This window comes from Desmodus rotundus, chromosome 7 (assembly GCF_022682495.2).
Source record: "Desmodus rotundus isolate HL8 chromosome 7, HLdesRot8A.1, whole genome shotgun sequence".
In the NCBI taxonomy this organism is placed as follows: Eukaryota; Metazoa; Chordata; class Mammalia; order Chiroptera; family Phyllostomidae; genus Desmodus; species Desmodus rotundus.
In genome coordinates, this window is record NC_071393.1 from 75202286 (window position 1) to 75211398 (window position 9113).

Here is a 9113-nt window from a genome sequence, read left to right on the forward strand (position 1 = left end):
GGGCGGGAGCCGTCCATCTATGCGAGGCAGAGGCTGGAAGATGTCCCACCCGGGTGGCTGAGGCTGTGGGGACGCCACATGGAAAAGAGGTCTGTAATTACTTACTGGCCAAACACACAAATGAAGAGTAGAAGGAAATTGCAAAAGCCAAAGATCATACATCCAGTTCAACAAATAATTTTTCAACGTATTTTTACAAGCTGCCAGCAGTAATCTTTTATTAAAATTAAAATGAAATATTATGTATAATGTCAATATGTAAAATGGATGAAACTACTAAATGAGGCCCTCAAAACATTTAAACCTTTTGTCCAGGTCCAAACCTGTAGAGAACTTTTATGAGTTTGTTTGAGCCAAACTGATGGCATTGCCAGGAAGCTAGATCTCAAATGCTTCCGGAGAACTACAGCTTAGCAGGGTTTTTTTCTTTTTTTAAGATTTATTTTTAAAGACAGGGGAAGGGAAAGAGAAAGAGAGAGAGAAACATTGATTGGTTGCCTCTCACATGCACCCCAACAGGCCATCACAGCTACCCAAACTGGCCAGGGATCTGGCTTAGCAACTGAGACATGTGCCCTGACCAGGAATCGAACTGGGGACCTCTGGGTTTGAAGGCTGGTGTTCAATCCACTGAGCCACACCAACTAGGGAATGCAGTGGGGAGAAAATAAGGCAGAGATTGGATTACAGGATTGTTAACAAGATAATGTGCACTGTGGAAGGTGGTTTGCTTGAGGGATCTGGAGAGGAGGCATTTCAAAGGTATGTTCATAAATACAAAAACAAAAACAATGGACAAGGATTGCTTAAGGCAAAGATAACCTTTTACTTAGGGTAATGATAGGCCTGAGGCGTGACTGTCCCCCCTGCCCTGCCCAGTTAGTACTTTATGATCACATCATCCTTCCTGGTTACTTTCAGTCCATACTTCCTTATTTGTGAGCTTGAGGTACCTTAGTCCAACTTCTGAAATTTATAGTTGAGAAAAAAAGGGGAGCCAGAATTGTTACTTGCTCAAATGTCCATTGTAAAACACAGCAAGTAGCTCTCCCGGTGCTTCGTGGGTCGGAGCGTCAGCGCACACGCCTGGGCTGCAGGCTGGATCTTCCCAGTTGCTGTTTCTCACATCGATGTTCCTCTCTCTCTCCTTCTCTGGCTCTCTGTCTCTCTCTCCCTTCCTCTCTCTCAAATCAATTAAACAAATATCTTTTTGTGAGGATTTTTAAAAAAATGCAGCAAGTATTTCTATTCCAGCACTATCTCACACTATCCTGGGTTGCAAATTTGGGATGAGGAAAGGGTTTAATTAACCTCATGGAAACTGAGCTTTGCCATGTATCAGTAGTGTCTTCTAGAAATACACTGAATGTTGTTGGCACTGTGCAGCCTTCTTTCAATGCTAGTCTTTTAATCAGATCATGCCCCCCCTTGAAAAATTATTTATTTATTATTGTGGACGAAAAGAGGCCATATACAAAACTTGACAAGCTCAGGGTGGGCCTGCATGGCAGCCTTACAAACTCAGAAACCTAAAGTAACCAATTTTTACCTTAGGTGAGCCTGTCTGTTGTCTTTTTGCATCCGTGATAAAATGCGTTCGGAATAGCAAGGTAACTTTCCTTTCTCCAAACCCCTGGGGCACAACCACCCACACCTGAGCAGAGACCACAATTCCCTCAGTGTTATTGTTACAGTGTTAATTGCTGACTGTTAGCTCTCTTGTACCTACCTAGGTAAAAGAAGTATGTGCCTATCATTTTACTTTTTTAAAAAAGATTTTTATTCATTTTTAGGGAGGGGAAGGGAGGAAGAGAGGGAGAGAAACATCGTGTGGTTGCCTCTTTTGCTCCCCCTACTGGGGACCCGCTTGGATTCCTGGTTAGGGCACTTGCCTGGGTCTCAGACCAACCACCTCCTCCTCCTGGTGGGGGGTATGCCAGAGTCAACACTCCGTTGTTTCTCTTTCTCCCTCCATTCTCCTCTCTCTAAAAAATTAATAAAATCTTTAAAAAATTAAGCAATTTTAGAGACTGTCTCCTAGCCAAAGAAGGCTTCTGAAGCTAATATATGCCAACACCCCACTCCTCTCAGCAACTCTGAAACCAAAGTTTGTCTTTGAAATACAAATACCTGGTCTCCAAGACCTCTTTTTTTCCTTTTAAATCTTATTTATTTAATTTTTTTTTTCCTTAGAGAGAGGGGAAAGGAGGGAGAAAAAGAGGGAGAGAGGCATTGATATGTGAGAGACACATCCATTAGTTGCCTCCTACATGCCCCCAACCCAGGCATTGCCCTGACTGGGAATCCAGCCAGCAACTGTTTGGTTCAAGTCTGGTGCTCAATCCACCGAGCCACACCAGCCAGGACTCCAAGAACTCTTATCTGGACCATCTTTTAAAATGCAAATTTTTTGAAGGTAAATCTTATCAAATGGGTTGAAAAACCATAGCCATTTCTGAACGAATCAATTTAATTTAGCTACTGTTAAATTTGATAAATGTTACTCAATATCTAGAAATTTTAAAATAACAATAAATGCTGAAACACTGATTGCTAGAGAAGAGCTGCAATGAATGTCTTGTTAGTGAATGTCTTTGTTGGAGGTGTGTTTCTTGAACGTGAGTGTATTTGCCCATAGAGGAACCATTCCCAGTCAGGGCACAAGCCTGGGTTTCAGGCCAGGACCCAGTTGGGGGCGTGTCAGAGGCAACCCATCCTTGTTTCTCTCCATCTCTTTCTCTCCCTCCCTTCCCCTATCTCTAAAAATAAATAAAATCTTTTTTAAAAAAGGCAATTTACTGGCTTACTTTTCATTATCACTGGAAATTGAGGTTTCTAGAAGTTAAATTCAAATGAAGTTGGAAAGCAATTGTGTGGTTCTGGTACCAGAAGGCATGAGATGAAAATACTTTTGAGGGAAAAGGAAGAAAGTGAGTTGTTCCAAAGATTCATTTCTGAATGGGTAAGAAGGTTTGTGAAAATATGAAAGTTGTAAAAAGGTTTGTAGAAGGTTGTGGAGATTATAGAACTTTGTGAAAATTTTAAGTTTGTAAAGAATATCCCCAGCCATGTTTAATTCCTTAGATCGAGATTTCCTTTATTTCTACCACTCATTCACAGCCCTTGAAAGTCTCCACAGGTCTTCCTGCTTGGTATTTAGGACCTTTCCTCCCTTTTTCAGTCTTATCAAACGTTATCAAAAACAAATGAGAAAAATCTTGCATCTTGACTGAAATTAGTAATTCAGACTATGTGTATGGTCCTTGTGATGTGTTCATCTATGTATTAAATGTGTGGTGCATTTTCTGTCTCCAGATGGTATTACTAGGGTGTAATATTTTATTGGCCTAAAGAGATTAAACACTTAGTAGATTAAGCAGGATCTTGTGGTCTGGACAAGATATTTGATATCAAAACTGGTTTAAACCCTGGATGGTGTAGCTCAGTGAATTGAATGTCGGCCTAAGAACCAAAGGGTTTCCAGTTCGATTCCCATTCCGGGCACGTGCCTAAGTTGTGGGCCAGGTCCCCAGCAGGGGTCTTGCGAGAGGCAACCACACACTGATGTTTCTCTCCCTCTGTTCCTTCCCCTCTCTCTGAAAATAAATAAATAAAATCTTTAAAAAACTGGTTTAAGTTTGATGCCTTTTATTTTTATTATTTTAAAGATTTTATTTATTTACTTTTAGAGAGAGAGGAAAGAAGGGAGAAAAAGAGGGAGAGAAGCATCAGTGTGTGAGATATACAATGAACGCTGGCCTCTCACACGCCCCCACCGGAGACCTGGTCCCAGCAACCCAGGCACGTGTCCTGACTGTGAATTGAACTGGCATTCTTTCGCTTTGCAGGCCGGCGCTCAATCCACTGAACCACACCAGCTAGGGAATTTGATGTCTTTTATTTATTTATTTAAAGATTTATATATTTATATATATTTATTTATTTTTAGAGAGGGGAACGGAGGGAGAAAGAAAGAGAGGGAGAGAAACATCAACATGTGGTTGCCTCTTGCACTCCCCATACTGAGAACCCAGCCCGCAACCCAGGCATGTGCCCTGACTGGGAATTGAACCAGTGATCCTTTGGTTCTCAGGCCAGCACTCAGTCCACTGAGCCACACCAGCCAGGGCAGGTTTGATGTCTTTTAAAGTTATTACCATAAAATGTGTTTATTTTATCCAGGTTTACAAAAAAAGTTTAAGTTATGGCCATTTGGTTAAGTTTGTTTAACAAAGCTTCCCAAAGTCTAAATTCTAAGAGCCTTTTAAAAAAGATTTTATTTATTTATTTTTAGAGAGGGGGCAGGGAGGAAGAAAGAGATGGAGAGAAGCATCAGTGTGTGAGAGATTGCACGCCCCCTACTGGGGACCTGGCCTGCAACCCAGGCTTGTGCCCTTACTGGGAATCAAACCAGCAATCTTTTGGTTCTAAAGTCAGCACTCAATCCACTGAGCCACATCAGCCAGGGCTTAAGAGACTTTTTTAAACTGAGAAATGACTTTGAGTTGTTCCAATGGGCCCTGGAATACTTCAAGGATTTATTCTCTCTCCTGATACAAGAAGTTTTAAATTTAACTAGTCCTACTTGAGATGCTTGAAGTTACATGGAAAGCTTTGCTAAAATATAATAAAATAATAATAATAATAATAATAATAATAATAATACAACTATAGTGTATCTGTATACCTCTTTGCTTTTACCTGGGAAGATTATAAGTTTACTTGGACAGTAATATCCCAGGTATATACAAAGAGTTCTTCCTATTGTCTTAGATACTAAAAGCTAATTTAAATGATTTTAAATATTTTAGAGATATTTAATCCACTCTAATGGATTAATCCACTCTAATCCAATATGTGAATGCTCTAGGAAATTACTAGACTCCCCAAAGGACAGGCTGTGATTCTGTTTACCCCACAGGTAAAATACTTTGGTTATCTGGTATCTCAAGATGGGCTAATAATTAACCCTGAAAGATTCAGAGAAATTCTATTTTTCCCTCTTCCAAAAACAAGAAAGCAGCTTAGAGGATTCCTGAGTTTGACTGATTCCAAAATGTTATTGATGGCCCAGCCTCTATGTGTCTTATTAAAATCAAATTGGCCTGACCACCTTCTTGTTCCTAGGAATGGTTTATAGGAAACTCCTCGATAATGCTGATCTAATTTGGCTTACAGATGGATCTCTAAAAGATAAACAAGAATGTTACTGAGTCAGATATGCAATAACTTCCATGGTGCACATAACTGAAAGAACTTACCCGAATCCTAATTAATTTTTATTTTTTCATTTCCAGCAGTGTTTCCTAATTGCAGAGGAGCTTTGTTTGTGGTTCTGAGAGTCTGGGGCCCAGCTGGCCCCATCACGCCGAGACTTTGTTGCATCTTTGGGTGCTGTTGCATTCACTGGTGAGCTGGACCCTGCAGGATCCCCTCCTGGCTTCCACTGAGTCGGTGATTGGGGGTTCTCTTGCTTTCAGGGTTGTCAAAAGCTAATGAAGAAGCTGCCCCAAGGCCTGGCTTCAAGCCCTGAGCCTGCCTCTGGACTACAGTACTTTCTGTCCCCTAAGAGCCTGGCCACCTCCCTGCATCTTATTGGGATCCTTGAAGCCTTGAGGCTTCAGTCTTCCTCAGGGCTTTGTGTTTCTGTTTAGTTCAAGGTCACAGAAATGATAATCTTGTTTTGAGCTCAGTACTACCATTTTGGTTTCTTTGTATGTTTAATCTATCCCCGCTATGTATTTGGAGCAGAGGGAGTGTCCAAAGAATAAATTCACAGAGCCATTTTGCCTCAAAGCATTTCAGAAAACAGTTTTGAATGCATACTGAGCAATGAACTGACAGAGCCCTGTGGTGCTACAGAAGTGAGTAAGGAAGGGCTCCTGCTCTCACAGGTGATGATGCGCCGAAAGCAGGTAACTGGTAACCCCGCCATGAGACAAATTGAAAACTGCTCTATTGGAAGTGATTAGTAGAGATGGGAGCCCGTAAGAAGCAAGGCCTTGTGAGAGAGGGGACAAGGAAGGCTTTTCAGTGGCAGTGGCTTTGAAGTGGGTTCTTCGGAGATGGAGTGGCGGGGGCGCATGCTAGTTTGGGAGCACCGTCTTTGGGACTGGAGCACAGGCTGTGCGGGGAAGTGTGGAGGACGTACTGAAGGAAGAGGATGATGGTTAGTGCGCAGCCTGTGGGGTTCAAGAAGACTTAACTCCCATTCCGCCGCTGCCACTGGTGAGAGGGGTACGCCTGGGCAATTCACTTCATCTGTCTGAGCTCTAGTTTCATCCATATAAAGGCAATATACCTGCTTCCTAGTCTTGTGAGGACAATTGGTGGTAATATATATATCATAGTAAACTCTTACAGAGTGGTAGCCATGCCTCTCATTAGTGAGACAGGTTAGTAATCCAGGACAAGTAGAATGGGGAAATATTCTACTTGAGATAGATAAATGGCCAGGCCCTTTACAGCAATCTAGTAGTAGCAAAATCCTATCTTCCCTAACCCAGGACACTAAGACTAAATGGCTTATACTTCTCCTCAACCGGAGGTTAAATACCTTAAATTACCCTACTCAGGGAGACAGATAACCGAAATCCAATTAGTGGCATTTGTGCCAAGCGCACCCAAGGACAGATGAAGTCAGGGGAATAAATCTCATTTTGGCATATCAGTGTAAAGCTGGTGAATGTTCTACTGAGACTTGCGAGCGGGGGAGCAACGTGCAGTGGCAGCTCGTCCCGGACTCACCCCCTGAACCTGTCTCCAAAGCCCCCTTTTCTCTGATTTTGCAGTGAGCTGACAGCACCCCGCCACGGCTCGCATCTTTCCTGTAACATTCCTAGGGAGCCAAAGCAGAGCACTACCTAGGGGCTCTCCTGTTGCTTCTTCTACCGAAAGCCCTTCCTGTGTTTCACCGTCCCCAGCTCTAACAAATATACTCTCAAAGTCACCTGGACTTGCGTTATGAGATCTTTCCTGCATGAAGTCAAGAACCCACACACTACCAGCCAGCCTGAAGCAGACCTGTCCCAGGCTCAGTCCCTCTCCAGTGACATTAGGATTATGGAGGGCCTTAAACGTCAAGCTACAAACTTTTTAAAGCTTAGTTGAGTTATAATTTACATAAGATAACAAGCTAAGCACTTTTTATTGATCCTACCACTCACTGATCCTACTTCTGCTCTCTGGAGCAGCTTCTGGAATATTACCCTGACTGTGATAGCCTTTGCGGTAGGCAGAGTAATGGCTCCTCAAAGATGTCCACTTTTTAATTCCAGGAACCTGTAAGTGTGTTAGGTTGCATGGCAAAGGGGAATTAAAGTTGCAGATGGAGTGAAGTTTGCCCATCAAGTGAACTGGATAGGAGGACATATCTGAGGTTACCTAGTAGATCCAATGTAATCAAAAGGGTCCCCATGGGCGAAGAGGAAAGCAGAAGAGGGAATGTCAGAGACAGTGTGAGAAGGCCTCATTGACTTTGATGGATGTGGCTTTGAAGATGGAGGGGCCGTGAGCCAAGGAATGTGAGCAGCTTCCAGAAACCAGAAAATGACAGGACTTGGATTGCCCCTGGGGCCTCCAGGAAAATGACCCTGCCAACATCTTCATTTTAGCCTAGTGAGACCCACTTAGGACTTCTGTCTGTGGTACTGTATGGTAATAAAAGTGTGTTGTTTTAAGTCACTAAGTTTGTGGCAGTTTGTTATAGCAGAAATGGAGAACTACAGTCTTGAATAAATGCTTGTTGATTAACTGAATTAATGAATTAAGGATAAGTCTGCTACCTTCTTCTAAAATTCTTTTAATTTTGGAGGAGAAAAGAGTTAGTTTGGATCATACTATCTTCTTGTAAGATACATCTTTTCATTTTTTTATTGGTTTTAGAGAGAGAGAGAAAGGGAGAAAGAGAGACATCAATCTGTTGTTCCACTTACTTATGCATGCATTGGTTGACTCTTGTATGTGCCATGGCTGGGGATCAAACCCACAACCTTGGCATGTTAGGGCTACATTCTAAACACCTGAGCTACCCAGCCAGCGCTCACATTTTTTCAAAATTCATTTTTATTTACTTACTGTTTAGAAAGAGGGGAAGGGAAGGAGAAAGAGAGGGAGAAAAACATTGATGTGCAAGAGATATATCAGTCGGCTGCCTCTTGCAGGCCCCCAACCAGGGACCTAGCCCACAACCCAGGCATGTGCTCTGATCAGGAATTGAACCAGAGACCCTTTGGTTCTCAGGCAGGCACTCGGTCCACTGAGTCACACCAGCCAGGGTTCACATCTTAAATAACATGGAATTCCTGGGTGTGATGCTAGGGTGATTTTGAAGTTAATTGAAGAATGTTATAGACTGAGTGCTTGTAGCCTCCAAAATTTACAGGTTGAAACCTAATCCCCAGTGTGACGGTATTTGAAGGTAAGGTCTTTGGGAAGTGATTTGGTCATGAAGGTTGAACCCTTATAAATGAGATTAGTTCCCTTATAAAAGAGACTCCAGCCCTGACTGTGGCTTAGTGGGCTGGGCACCATCCTGAAGACCAAAATGTTGCTGATTCAATTTCCGATCAAGGTACGTAACCTAGGTTGCAGGTTCAATCCCTGGTAGGGGCGTGTACAGAAGGCACCTGATTGATATTTCTCTCTCACATGGATATTTCTCTCTCCCTTTCTTCCTCTCTCTAAAACCAAGGAACATATCCTTGAATGAGGATTTAAAAAAAAGACATTCCACAACATGTTTCCATGGCAGGTTGTAGCCATGGGATCTCCAACTAATGTGAGAACAACCTGGAGAGCTTTTGACGGCTCCGATCAGCATAATTCCTGCAGCTGCCACTTGCCTTTCCTCCGTCCTTCCATCCTGTGAAGACACAGCGAGATGGTTTTCTCTGAACCAGAAAGTGAGCCCTCACCAGATACCAAATCTGCTGGCACCCTGATTTTGGACTCCCAGCCTCCAGAACAAATATTCTAGCCTGAGTGGATTAAGACAAAGTTTTGGGATAATTCCTGATCGGATGCACCGTTGATATTGTTACCGAGCAACAGTTGGGGTACTGCTGTCCGCTGCCACCCTCTAGGAAAAATTCCAGAGGCAAAGTTTTGGTGAT

At 42.7% G+C, this 9113-nt stretch overlaps 1 pseudogene; it reads left to right on the forward strand.

Moving 5' to 3' along the window:
* Window positions 1-8733: 8733 nt before the first annotated feature.
* On the forward strand, window positions 8734-8856 carry LOC112312096 (small nucleolar RNA SNORA44; annotated as a pseudogene).
* Window positions 8857-9113: the final 257 nt, after the last annotated feature.